This window comes from Vicia villosa, linkage group LG4 (genome assembly GCF_029867415.1).
Source record: "Vicia villosa cultivar HV-30 ecotype Madison, WI linkage group LG4, Vvil1.0, whole genome shotgun sequence".
Lineage (NCBI taxonomy): Eukaryota > Viridiplantae > Streptophyta > Magnoliopsida > Fabales > Fabaceae > Vicia > Vicia villosa.
The window spans coordinates 188,888,932-188,904,774 of NC_081183.1; positions in this window are offsets into that span (position 1 = coordinate 188,888,932).

Sequence of the window (15,843 nt, forward strand, 5' to 3'; positions counted from 1 at the left end):
ATCACTTAATAATTTTTTTTTTCATTTTAATTGATGTCGTAAATTGTAATATAAAACAAAGTTATTTGAATATCTTTACATTCATTACTGAAAAGCTATACAACAGAAGTGGGCTAGTGTCATTTGGGCTATAATATAGAAGAAAGCTAGTGTCATTTGGGCTATACATGACTAACGGAATTTCTTAACGCACTCCATAAGTCTCTAACACACCGCAAAAACATTATTATGTTTTCAGACAGAGTCAGTCCAATCAACGTATATGTCCCCGTTCTAATTTTAAAAATAGGTTCAAATTTTAAATATAAATATAATTAAAATAATTAAAAGACACAAAAAAAATAATTATGTATTAATCAATGATAAAGTTAATTATAACTTTTTAAGTTTTGATTTATCTCAATTTTTGTATGTATTGTGTTTTTATCATAGCATTTTTTTATTTATTAAATTTTTATTATAACATTTTATTTATTTTGACTAATATTTTTGGGAAAAATAGGACCTTTCAAAAATTTGGGGCCTCCCAAAATTTGAGGCCCTGTGCTGTAGCACTTCATGCACATGCACAGGGCCGGCCCTGTTCCCAGATGCGAAAAATACTATTATGCTCTCAGATTCTAGAGATGTATTTTCAGACGTGCCAAAAAGTTATTGATGAGATAATTATTCCGGAGATATATATTCGTAAAAATTTCAAAAGTATATTTCTAGAATATTACGAAGCAGAAGCAAAAAAACAAAAACAAAAAACATGTTGATAAAATAAATTTAACATTGATATCATAAAATCAACAATACATAATGGATTTTAACATATATCAAACATTACACTTCAATATCTAGGTGGACGTTGTAACATCTTGATAATATCATCAACAAATCTCTAAACAGTCACATCCAACTCGATTGAAACTTTTGATTCTAAACGGAAAAAGGTTCTTCACATAGTCCTTAAATCAGCAGCCTTCTTCAGCTCATAGTTGCTGAACTCAAGCTTCCTTTCTTTGTCAACGGAGCGGTACTCGATCTTCACAATTTTGCGATTGTCTCCATATGGTAGAAGTTCCTCCAGTGTTTATTACAGATCTTCAAAAGATTTGTACTCAGTGATCTTAAAATCTCTTGATAGTGAATGCCAATAATGTAAACATTTCTAACATGTCAAATGATGTTCATTCTAGTGTATTATGTTTTAGTATGAAATAGAACATAATAGAAATAGAAAAGGACAAAAACATGTAATCAATACATAATTTTTTTTGACAAACTTCCAAATGTATATATTAGACATCATAACACATTAATCATAACACATTAATACAATGTCACTTACAAAAAGTTGATAAATAACTATTAAAATGAACCGAAACACTTATCGTAGTCCAAATCAACAACTATTGGTGGCAGGACCGACCCAAATAATTTAGAGGCCATATCTATTTTAAAATTAGGCTCCAAATAGATAAAAACACAATAGATAAATAAATCATATTTTATTTAAATTGTAAATAAAATTACATATGTAAAAAATTGATATAAATACTGTATAGAAATTTGGTTCATTGAAGATTAAATTTTCGCATTTTTCTTCTTCTACAATCTTGGATTTATAAAAAAATCATATCATTTTCAATGAAATTTAATAATTCTTTGAAAATTTTCAACAATGTTAATAACAATGTGTTTTAATTAATAAATAATGAACAATATGAAATTATATAATAAAAGAGTATTACTTGATTTTTCAAGGTGACAAATTTATTTATCGTGCCAATTCACAATGAAAATCTATATTAGTGAAAAAGCTTTGTAAGAAAGTTATGCTAGAATGTGTTTAAAAATATTTTAAATCAAATTACTTAATTTTCTAATTTATTTTAGGGTTAAATATGTTTTTGGTCTCTATAAATATCGCAATTTTGGCTTTTAGTCCCTAAAAAAAATATATAAACTTTTAGTCCCTATAAAATTACTTTTGCACTCAGTTTTGGTCTCTCTACAGGGACTAAAACTGAGTGCAAAAGTAATTTTATAAGGACTAAAAGTCAATATTTTTTTATAGGGACTAAAAGTCATTTTGGATAATTTTATAGGGACTAAACATATTTAACCCTTTATTTTATTTAAAAATATTTTAAGTAAAAAAATAATACTAAATTTACTAAAATTTAAAACATTATTACGAAGGAAAACAATAGCTACAAATAATATTATACAACATTTCATCATAAACAAATAATAATAAATCTTTAATTTTTTAAGGGTTAATAGTTGTTTACCCCCTGTAATATGAGCGTGTTTCGGTTTACCCCCCTACCGTTGCCAAAGGCAGGTTTTGGCAACGGTTTTTTTGAAAAAACCGTTGCCAAAAGGTGGGGAGGGGGGAAAAGCAAAATTCGCTAATATTACAGGGGTGAATTACTATTAACCCATTTTTTAATTATAACATTTTCTAAAATTTTATTATTTAAAAATAAAGAAATTTAAATAAAATAAATTTTAAAAGATTTTTAAGTTATAAGAGATTTACTTCAATAATTTATATTCATATTTATTTATATAATAAAGGAAATGAATTGATCAAGTGGATTGTCTGTCTATAATATATTTCAAAATAGATGAAAAATGAAAAAATATATACAATTTTGAAGCCAAGATTCGAACCCGCAAGGTGGCAGAACAAATATAATACTCTTAACTGCGCGGCCATATAGAAAATAATGATATAAATCGGCACAAGCCTAATATATTATTTAACTTTATATTTATATTAATCCAACCAACTAATTTTTAGGCCCTTAACATTTGGAGGCCCTGTGCGGTGGTACTCCTCGCACACCCATAGGGTCGGCCCTGATTGGTAGTACTCCTTTGACTTTTATTTATTTATTTATCTTTCACTCTTGTTCATTTTGGTGAACTCTTGCATCCTTTTAATAAATTGGCCCGACCAAGTCTTAGCTTTGGTTGTATAATGAGCTATTCACTCCAGTGATGTAAATGGTATAGGGCATCACAGTTTCAAATAAAGTTGAACAAAATGCCGCAGTTTTGAAACGCACCCAACACAGATAATACGATCATTTGGATTTGGAGGTGGAGCAGTGCGCATTGAAAAAAAGTTTCTGAGAAATCGTATCTTGTAAGATCAATACACACCCTTTCATACGCACTTGCTATGAGATGGCCATTTCAGGGAAGCGCGTCCATTTATCATTCGGTGCAGGTCCACTAACGCAAGGAACAAGAGAGTGATAAATTGCTTCAAGATTTTCTTTATTCCCGTATAATTGTGTGTATGGTTCTTTATTGTCCCCCTACTCTTGGATAAGAGTATGGTGGACAAGTGTGCAATCATCATCTCCTTTACTGAACAAAGCAGAATAACTCGAAAATCGCAGTTATAGTTGCTACATTGAAGATTCATTCAATGTATTTGTGCATTAAAATCAACATCTTCTTAATGAATGGGTTGTTTAGGGGAGGCGGTGAAGACATGATTTGCTAATGCGAGCTCCTTTGAAAACACCTTTATGAGATTTCGGAGTTGGTGAATCGGGAAAAAGTTTGCCAATGTGTTCAAAATATGACAAACTCCGCATCATTGAATTGTCACTCGGTGTAGGTTTAACCTTTTTAGGCGTTTCTTTTGTTTTTACCGGCCAAGATGGTGATTTCAAGTATGTGGTCTCCGGAAATCAATCTTCCTTAATTGTTCTTTGATGTGGAGTTTCATGTTGTCATCGACTTTCAAAAACCTTTCTTGTATCGCTTCCCATTCAATCAAGATAGAGATATTCAATTTACCGTCTTTTATGACATCATCATCATCAAAACTGAGCCTTTTCTAATGAGTTCAGACTTCGTCCATTCGTATAGGTTTTACAAGTGTGCAACCACACTGTGAGCTATCGGAACCTACATTATCATCTCTTTTGACTACGTGAAAAATATAATTTATAACTGATCGAGATATGTTGCCGACCAACTGAGAATATAGAGTGTTGTCTTTGAACCTGTGTTCCAACACTGTAATACTACAACCAAATGATGTTTGTATCTCATTATGTTGGTTTTGTATCATTTGGTTCACATAATCCCAATTTGTTCACAAATCACCCTGTCTATTTCCCAACCAATTCTTCAAAGAAGCATAAGCAGACTCAACTCAGTTTGTTGTTATATTTCCAAGGTGTCTAACCTGATCGATCGAAGCAAAGACAATCTTCTCCTTAACCTAGCCCAAAATTGTACTTTCAACATATTTTTATAAAGTGGGATATTTCTTTCACACCTTCCTGAAATGTATAACATCATCAGCATATAACTCTTTTGTAAAAGCATTTATTATTACATTCAATGCATTCATACTTTTTTCCATTATAACGTCCGCCTTGACCATTTTTCCATCTTCGACCTATATCTGTTTTGTCCATACCGCGGGTTTAACCCAACTTCTCACATTCTTTGTAATGTGATACCTACAAAGTAATGCATAAGAATTAGAAAATACTTTTGCAACCGAATTCATTAAAGTGGTATCGCAATTGGTAACAATGCCTTTTGACATTTATTATTGGTCCATCAACATTTCCCGACACACCTCTAAAGCCCAAGCAAAGTTGTCCTCTTTTTCGCACTCTAGAAACGCAAACCCGACAAAATAAGTCTTCTCAGTAGAGGTAACACCTACAATTTTTAATAATGGAAACGTTTACTTGTTAGTCTTATACGTTAAATCAATTATGTGAATAGTGGGAAACATGTTGAACAACTTTATGGAATAAAGATGAGTCCAAAATATATCTCTAATTGTTACTCCATTGTTATCCCATATTTTCGACACGGAGCTTCAAGGTTTGGAGAATTACAATCAATTGTTAGAGGTAAGTCGGTCTTCAAATCGAAATTGCCAACATAGGCCACTCATGGTAATTGGAATCGTCGAAAACAAAATGATTTTGGTCGAAATCCTGGTATGACAAAGACCAAAGATATATGTTTTGGGACTTAGATAAAATCCGGAAGTTTGTAAGGGGAAAATGAGTCTGTATGGTTGAACAAGGCTGAATTGGATAAGATTAGACGGTTATTCGAAGATACGTGTAAGGCTTGAAGAAGTCAATTTGCATGACTTTGGGAACATGGAAAAATTTATTAAGTTGGCCATTGTGGATAGTTATTTTATAACTAGTATTTAAGCAGTATTTATTTATGTTTTTAGTGTACCCAACTTGGCACAAACTTTAGAAACTCAAAGTACCAGAGGGAAAGAGAAACAGGTGATCTACAATGTATGTGATTGCGTTCCATTTTATCAATTAAAGTTCTTTATTTTCAATTATTTACTGCATTTAAAGTTCTTTATTGCATTCAACGTTTTCATTTCCATTACTTTGTATAGCTTTCGACTTTAGTGTCAGAATTATTCAAACATAAACATTCACACAACATGTCCGGGATTTTTTGAGGTTGATGGATTAAGTGAATAGAAACTTATCTTTGTTTACCAAATTTTTTAGTAAAAAAATTGCCACGCCTAGTGGGACCTGTTTGTGTCAAAGTTTCAATTTTTTTTTTAAAATATGCATAGTTCTCCATGCATGAAACTTCTGAATCAGAATGTGCATGAGATTGAGAAGTTCTAGGATTTCCAAAGATTATCCTAGTAGAACCAAAAGAAAATATACTAGAATGGTGAATTCAAGAAACAACAACAATAGATACCAACATTTTAATACTACAGAGAAAAACACAGTCGCTGCGAATTCAGTTGAAGCAATCTCATCCACAACCAGCACGACGGTCATATCGCCGACTGCACAAAGTGGGGTGATATTTCCCCCCATCATAGACCGATTGTGGCTAGTGATTTCAAACCCTTCATTCCAAGTTTCACAATGCCCATGAATGGTCGAGAACAATCATATGGTATACGACATCTGTGATGGTAGACCTGCATGCGAATGCATCGAGGTTTGGTGAAAATGCGGCGAACATATATTCGCCACTTCAGGAATCACGATCGGCCATAAATTACCCTGACCGAAACTTCCAGCCTTTAGGAATAAGATTCTCATCCCAAGCAATGCCAACTTTCACTACAAACTCTATAACTGTACTAAGACAACAAATGGATGAAAGGAACCATGAGATGGTTAACTTGATTACTCGACAAATGGCCACGATATTAAACCCTTTAATTCAAAATACGAATCATATTTATCAACAGTTAGCAACTCAAATTCCTGATTTCTTTGGCGCCCCTCAGACGCAAGTTCGACCAACCATACAACCCCAAGTGACCAGACCTGTTTAAAACAAAGAAATAACTCTTGAGAAAAATACGATTAATCAGAGCCAACAATTTGTGCCTCATGTAGTCGAACAACTGAGAGAGAGAGAGAGAGAGAGAGAGAGAGAGAGAGAGAGAGAGAGAGAGAGAGAGAGAGAGAGAGAGAGAGAGAGAGAGAGACTATTACACTGACACTTTCAACAAGACTTGATAGAACATGTATAGAATGTTTTGAGAAAAAAAATAATCATAATTAAAAGTTATCTTAAATTTATTTTTTCATGTATTTTGAACTAGTAATTTATTTAACATATAAAAAAAAATTAATTTTATATATTTTGAACTAGTATTTTTTAAATTTTTTGAAGAGTTCTATGATTATTTAAAAGTTAGTTAAATTGTTTATATATCTGAAAAGTATAAAATAATAATAAAAAACTCAGTAAAACTCATTTAAAGAATGCAAATAATTTTGATGGAGAATGATGTTCTAAAACTATGGTGGGCAAGTCAACCATGAGCTCATCTAGTATCCACATCTTTTCTTTTTCAAATACAGCCTTTACAAGTGATTTTATTAGATTTTATGTTATGAGTAAGTCTCTTTCTTATGATTAAGTGTTGCAACATACACATTTTTCTATGAGTTGGTAGATTAAGCATTATTACAAATTTGATTGCAGCACATATGCGCTTGATTATCCCAAGTCTCTCCCATTACTTGCTTCAGTTTCGGTAGATTGAAACTTCAACTCTCTGTCATTTGCTAAAGTGATGAAATTCGAAGAAATCTTTAAGCAGAGTTTTCTACTCAAGAAATTTCAAATTCAAATCCATGAGTTGGTCCCATAGATACTTAATAGTCTTTTTTTTTTTTTTATAAACCCCATCTAACAATACCTATAATTGTGTGCTCTATTATTGTTGGATTTAAATGTGAATTGTTAGATCGATTTTACATTGACCGAAAAAAATGTGAAATATAAGCGACTATAGAGTATTGTACTCGTTGTTGCTCTCAACATTGGCGAATTTTTCAATAAGTGATATATAAAAACCTTAGTTCGGTTTGGTGAATGAGTGAGAGTCAGATCCTCTTTATATCTTTATAAGAGATATTGTTATATTCATTTGTGACTAATTAAACTTCACACCGACTATGAATTGGTAACTTCATGGATATATATAAGACACGAGGTCCATATGCCTAATTCCTTAAAAAAAAATTGTGGAGATTTGATGAGAAAGAAAGACATAAAAAGTAGGGGAATGTTACACGATGTCCACTTTTCTAAACACCCTATCAATTGATATTAGAGTCCTGATTCATCTTTGTAAGGGACGGGGCGATGAATTTTGTTTTGAATCATGTTAGAGGATATAGGAGGCTCACACTTGTGGAGGATATTGCGAGGTTCTAGCGCGGACGATTAAGTTCCACATCTAGTATGATTTAAAAAAATGTTGGATATATAAGAAAAATGACTCATATACGAATACTTTAAAGTTTTTGATGGAGATGTAACATCTTTTTGTCTCTTATGTTCTTGGAGCATTAATCTCGTTGTTGCTTTTGAATTTCTCAGACTCCCTAACAAGTGGTATGAAGTCCAGTGTTGGATTGATGTGGAATATGAGTTATATACAACTATAAGATATAAGACTTACACTTATTAAGTAAATTATTGGATTCAAGTGTGAGTGGTTACGTGTTACATATATACAACTATAAGATATAAGACTTACACTTATTAAGTAAATTATTGGATTCAAGTGTGAGTGGTTAAGTGTTACATCAAATATGAATGAGTCAAACGTAAATTATGAATGAGTCAAACGTAAAATATATAAGAGATATAACTCATAGATTTAATACATTAAGATTTTGGGTGGAGATGTAACATTTCCCTATCTTGTACTCATTAACAAATAGTATCAAAGTCTTTTGATTCAGTTTAAGGAAAGATTGAAAAATGAATCATGTCAAAAGATATGAGACCCACATTTATAAAGATTTTTAAAATACTAAATATATATAATAAAATTTAGTAATATACGCAAAACCTTGAGATTTTGGATGTTTCCTATTTTCTTCAATCCACCGATAATAACATTGATATATTTAATAACAGAAATGCTAAAATGACACATTTTGATATCTACACCGTACTTGTATATGATATACTCCACTTTTCCTCTTATTTTATCATTACCCTATGTATTGAAATTTTGAGCCACTTTCAAAAGACTACTTCAAGCTAAGATGTTAAAATATAGTGTAAGTATAGCATTTATAATTTAGTAATTATACAATCCGATTCTTAGTTCATCATGATGATCACTAAACATTACTAATTGAAAAGGATCCTACCCCCTAGTTCAGTGCATGATACGATTCCAATTACCTTGTTTTTAAGGCCCCAATGAGCTTTCTATGTTTTTTTTGTCATGTACAAACAAACTTGAGTATTCATTATGTTATCTGTTAGTATTGTAATTCCATGTAAAAATTTACAAAAAAGTTAAATTATAGTATTACTTTAATTTTGTCACACATGAAAACTGTGGATACATTTTTTGTTCTTTGTTTTGTTTCTAACTCATATTTCACATTTTCACCAAACCCTACATTTTTTTTGTTTTTTCTTCTTGTCGCATATATTCTCTTTCTTTCTAATTACTTCAAACCAAAAAGTCCAGCTTAGAAATTCATCTATTCTCAAGTGATAACGAAAGCAATAGGAAAAAAAAATAATCAAGAAAAGAAGAATAACAAGACCCTTACCCCAAAATATCAAGGTTGCCATAAAAAGAAAAACATAACTATATATTATGTTTTAGAGGACAAGAACAAACCATTGAAATGAAGTTTTTTTAAGGCTAAGTTGGTAATAATTAATTAAAATTGAATTAAAGCATGGATTTGATATTTAAGTGATCTTTTTGGACCTCTCAGAAGAATCACTATAATATAAATTATTGAAAGAGATCTAACAAGAGAATATAGTAGATCTCTCACATTACGTACACTTCTTGTACATATATATCTTATCTATCAAATATCAATAATGATATAATATTTTATAATATAAAACTCAAAATATATCATGAAACTTCATATTAATCTCGTGATCCATCCATTGCAATTTGCATTATTGATTAAAATAAATATATTATTGATTAGAAGGCCCATTTATTTAGAATCAAGAAAGTTTGATGATGAGTTAAATGTGAAAAGGAAAAGGAAAGTGAAATGTGAATTTTTTTATATTATTTGTTTAATTCATGAAAAGAGAAAGGTCAATTATTAATTAAGTAGGCATCAAATCGAATAGTGAGGATGGGTCAGATCCAGATAGAGAAGAAGACACAATCAGACAGCCACTCACATCAATTTGACAGCTTCCACTAACTATGTACTACACTGATTAATGACTACTATGACTAGAGTGAATGAATTAATATATCTAATTATATAATGTTATTTTAGTTTTTTCTTTTGTAATAAAAGTTTTCTTTTTATAAGATCAAAATAATGTATTGTTTACATATATAACCTACTATTTTTCATACTTAATTCATCTCTCGTTCTAATAATAAAAAAAATTAGTTTTTAAATTTATTATATAAGATCAATTCATTTTCCATATTTAATTCATTTTTCATATTTAATTATATATAAATTATATGCATTAGTTATTTAATAAATTTAAAAATAATTTTTATAAATAAAAATATAGAAAGTATTAATTTTCATAAGAATACCATTTAAAAATATTCTTGTAAAAAGTATGCATGTTAGGAAACGTTTTTTTTTTTTTATAATCAAGGGATAAACATATTGTTTTAATTTAATAATTTATTTTAAAACAACTTTGACCTGTGAATTTGGGAGAAAGACTCTCAGACTATTTTAATTTGCAACTTATTCTCTTAGATCATTATTATAAGCAAACATTTTTTTTATAGATTTATTAAATAATAAATATATCTGATCTACATAAAAGTTAAATATATTTATTATTTAATGAACCTAATAAAAAAATATTTATATATAATAATGATCGGAGCGAGTATTTCTTTAAGCGTTACTAGCATGCACACTAAAAAATGGAGTGAGACGAAAAATAAGAACCTTCCATCCATGAATATAAAAATCAACAGAAAATAAGAGATTGAATACACATTCAACAATAATTTGAATTACTTATGCAATTTTTTTTACTGAGACATGAACAACCATTTATCACAATCATACCACTTTGATTTAAGACTGATGTTATCAATAACATTAAATATAAATAAAACATGTGTTTTTTAAACCGTTAGATCAATATCAAACGGTGGTTGATGATTGTGATTGCGGAAAAATTGTGACCGATCAAATCTGTTTTCAAACAAAATATAGAGTTTTTCAACCCCTTAAAAGGTATATTTTCTATCAAAATATGTGAAAACTATTCTTCGTTTTGAGATTTTTAAATATAGCATGAAGTGCATCTAAAAATTCTCATAAAATACTAAAATGTGAATGAATATAAGAAGGTTTATGATTGGGCTACAAGTCCTATTCCATTGCATCCCATCTCTTGTTTGCTAGAAGGTTCTTTGATGGAGCCCACCTCCCACATGGTCATATAGTGACCTTGCCGGACTTCCCTTTCAAATCCATAGTTTTCCTCAATCAGAAATGAGTCACTATCAGATTGGAGTTAAAGTTTGATAAGATTTCTATTGGGTCCTTTATGCCTCATTAACTTAACACTTCCTCAAACATGTTCACTAAGCATATAAGAATTTTACTTTTCACTTTAAACGTTTTCTTTGAATCAAAATCAAGGTTTAAGATTGCCTTGTTGGTTTTCCATATATCAAGATTGTCAAATATCACTAAGTTGTAATGTTGGTGACTATCGATAAAATAACTCAGTTGATATCTATGCAAGAATATCAAATACAAAAGAAGAGTAAATCTCGAGTAAAATAACATGTAATGGTACATAAAATGTAAATAGGACCACAAGTATTTTAGAATTATTGTTGTAATTTGAGTGTGATAGTAGATAGAAATAAAATAAAAGTGGAAAGAAAGAAACAATATTTGTCGGAAGAAAGAGTACTATGTACCTGGAAATGAATGGACAAGTAATAGATGATGATATGTTATTTTGTAAAGACATGTGTAATGATAGATAGGTGCATGGAGTAAGCAGAGTTATGATGATGATGATATGAAATGCAGTGACAGACAGTGCATTGGGAAACAGCTCCCGCGCTGTTCCCGCGCGACCTTCTCAATTTATATACTTGGAGGGGGCCCTCTACTCAGAATCTAACATATATAATTGGTTTTTGCTATTAGTATTTCAAAGGGTATTGAGTTTCTAACATGTAGTATGATCTTGTCAATATAGGTCTCACATTTGTTAATAAAAGCAATTATAAAAATATTTGAAATTCTCTTTTAAATATTTAGAATTTATTTTTAATATATATATAAGAAAGTGTAAAAAGAGTTGTAACTTATACAAAAACAAGTGAAAAAAATATTAATTTTTGATTTTTTTTCACGTGAATGGCCAACGATGTCCTACTTCCCCGCTTCAATTTTTTGTCGAGTTAGATTGAATTTCCTGACTTATTGCGACGTGTTAAACGAGCAGACCCGTCAGACTCAACTCGTTTATTCATTTTCAGTTTGAGTGATACCCAATTTAAATCTTCAAAGCAAAATTTCTGGTTTTATTTTGTTTATAGTTAAAAATAAATTAAATATTAGTCAGGGTTGACACACAAATAATTTTAGACGTAATCGATAATCCTCTGATCGAGGCACAAATAGACGAGTACAAACACAATCGAGGGAAAGACACCCTAATCAAGTATACTAAGGTCTAGCGTGGTCGTCAAATTTGTGGATTTAGTCAAATGCACAATAAGATTGAAAGACTATGCTTTATAACCGTGTTCAATATATTTAAAACACCTTTAACAAAAGAAAGTGAAAATGTAGGAGTCACGAGTTAAAAAAGTTTAATGGAACTTATCAAGGATTAAGAATCAACGGCCAAATGTGGGGTGTTATGTATCTCACAAATGGAGGAAAAAGTCACAGACTATCATCCATAAGGAGGTGAGGCCAAAGCCGATCTGTTGAGCCTTCACAACTAGTTGGCATGTGAACGACCATGTGTGTCTCCACTCTACTGGGGTTATAGTTTCTCCCCTTGAGAAAAACATGATAATGACTATATATTTTATTAGACAATAGTTGGACGTAGGTATACATGACAACATATATCATGTCTCTCAACAATGTGTTGAAATTGTGCGACCTATGGTTCTTGACGAGGTCCTACAGGACAAGAAGTTAGATGCTAAACACGCCAATTTAAGTGATATGACTATCACTTCAACACACAAGGATGTCAAGAAAGCTAAGGTACATAATACTTACATCTAAACCAACTAATCTACACGATAATATATGTCTCTCAAGTCAATTTGAGTCATGTACAACATGTACTTTCACCACATGTTATCACTAACCTAGTGATTTTTCCACGGCTAACCTTAAGAGAAACCTAGTGGCGAATGATACATATATATCAAAGTAATATTAAACATTGAATTTTCCTTAAGATGATAGGGTATCAAACAACTGATAAGTACTAAATTTACTTATTTTCATGAGCACTTATTAACTTAAAACACGAAAAATACATGAAAACATTTCAATTTATCATAAAAATAAGATAAAGCATCTGGATGAACATTTTTAACTGTGATATTTATAAGTACATGTGAAATCACTCAAAAAAGTTACAAATTACACAAGTTGGTAGCAGAAAACTTGCTAGGCGAGGCAGAGATTCTCCCAGCCAAAGACAATACACGGACAAGAAAAATTAGAGCAACATTGCTGAATCAATCTCACCGGGAGAAAAGATAAGTTTGTTAGGAAATCACATGCGGTTAGATATTTTCCAATCCAATTTACTTCATGCTGAAGCAAGATAACTCGTTGGGTGAGGTGATAAAATCACTAATCATGTAAAGAAAGGGGTTTATCACTTGGAAAGCAAGGAGGTTTGCCAAAAGAGAAAAGGTGGTCAATCCACAACTGGACAAGATTTAGTGGTGAAGAAAAGCAAAACTCGCTAGCGAGCCAAATACCATGTTGGACAAGGACACCAGAACATAAATAGAGAAATAATTTTATCAATTAGATCAAAGATTTTTATTTGTTAGATGCTAAACTCCAAAAACGGATTTAGATTTAATATTCACATACATTGTTGAATCTTAATGTTGTCGTCTTTGTTAACCGTCTAAGAAATCCTTTGTTAGGCAATACGAGAGATTTCACGTTGTTGTTTAGACATAAACAACAAACTCACAGTGATAGGTGACATTATTAATTGATTGATAAAAATGTACATAACTGATTAAGAAAATACGATAATGAAATATAACCTCAATAATCACAACTTCATCTATTTAACCTTATTTTCATCGACTGTTATTTTTAGTTTAGTTATCAAACAACAAAACTTTTCAAATAGTTTGTTTAAAATGATAAAAATTGTTGAACCATTTTTAATTACCCCACAAATTTCTATAAAGACAATACAAACAAATGAGTATTTACTTTCTTTTGTTGTTTTACTACTTCAGCAACCACCAAAACACCAATCTAAAGTTAAGCATTAAGCCATAAACTAAGTCTGAGTAGAGATACTCTATAAACTCAAAAACTCTTGAGAGAAAAAATGGAGTCAAGTTATTCTCTAACAGCAAAAAAACAGCCAAAAATTGATGACATGAAGAGCCATCTCCTAAATGTAAACGTAAGGAATAAAATCATGAGTTGAGAAAAAATTGCAAGAAAATAAATAAAGGATAGAAATATATATACATTTGAATAGAAAATAAAATAAAATATTATAATTTTAATTAATTTTTATTATGAAAGAAACTTGTCTCGTGATATTACTGAAAAATATAAATACAATTTTTTTTGTCAAGAGAACAAACTTTAAATCAAAAAGATGACAATTTTTGAGGCCCAACCCTTGTTAGCCAATCAAATGCACACTCACACTTTTTCCATGATAATTTATAGTACTATATATATATATATATATATATATATATATATATATATATATATATATATTGACAGTATTGTTTTATAATGATAGTAATTTATAATGAACTTGCATGAAAATTATTCTCTTATTAATCATAGTAATAGTATAAGCAATAAACATGGAGTAAAGGGGATGTGTAATAACATGGGTCATGTGACTGGACCTAGTGATGTTGACAGTGAAAATAAAGGCAGTCTCTCAGTCTGAGAGAGAAAGACTCAACTCAAACTGAAAGTGAACAACAGTAAAGTATATCTGTTTCAGATGTGTTTTCTAATCTTCTCTGATACATTTACTGACGGTTATATTGAGTAATCGCCCTCATATGGAAAAGTTAATATATAGAAATAACAACTCTCAGTTCATTCAGTCACTGTTTCAGTCTCCATGTTTTTCAAACACAGTCTTTAAGATTCAACGTGTACGGTTTCTTCATCAATAACCTTGTGTTTTACCTTCTCTCTGTCGGAATAACCTTCATGTTTTTCCATTTAGTAGTTTTATTACTATTTAAAACCTAGATTTACTTGTATGTTTTTTATTAAATAATTTAGAACTGCAAAATTTATGAGTCTTAAAATTAATCAATAATTCAATAGATATATACAATGATGTATGAATACTAAATATAGATGGTGCGTTGGTTCATATCTCTCATAATGCATCTGGTTATTTATTTTGTGACTATAACGCCACCTTGGTGGGTGGTTTCTCTAATAGTATGGGTAATAATATGGGGCGTGTTGTTTGTTGAGCACAACACAATTATTTTGTTTATTAATTTTCTAAAGATTGGTCTTATATTTGAATTTAAAGTGATTCGTTTGTAGCTATTCAACCTTTAAAAAATTTAAATATAACACCAACCTTATGTCATTCTAGGATTTTGGTTTTGCACTTTATTTGTTTATTATAGTTTATCTTCTTAGTAATTCAGTATCTTTAAGTTAGAACATTGTGTAAGTCTTTGAACCGAGTGCAATTTATTAAATCGTATTTTTGTATATAAAATTGAACTTTTAGATAAAAGTCGATGCAAAATGGTTCAAGTAAATTAATTGAATATTTGAGTAAAGAAACACATGAATGTATAATTCCTATTATACCTGTTTTTGATTTGATCATACACTTCAATTTACTTAAAAATTTTAATTTTTAGACGTGTGATTCCAATCAAGGTTATAGATGATTTGAATCAATAATGAATGTGAAAATTAGGGTTGTCTTTGTCGGAGTGATTCGAATCACAAGCTTTCCTAATTCAAATCAAGAGTAACCTTTATTCGAATCACACTAATTTGAATAAATAATTCTTTTCAAAATCAGGATTTTGGTATTGCAAAAGTGATTTGAATCTCATGATTCGTTGACTTGAATCACGAACTCAAATAA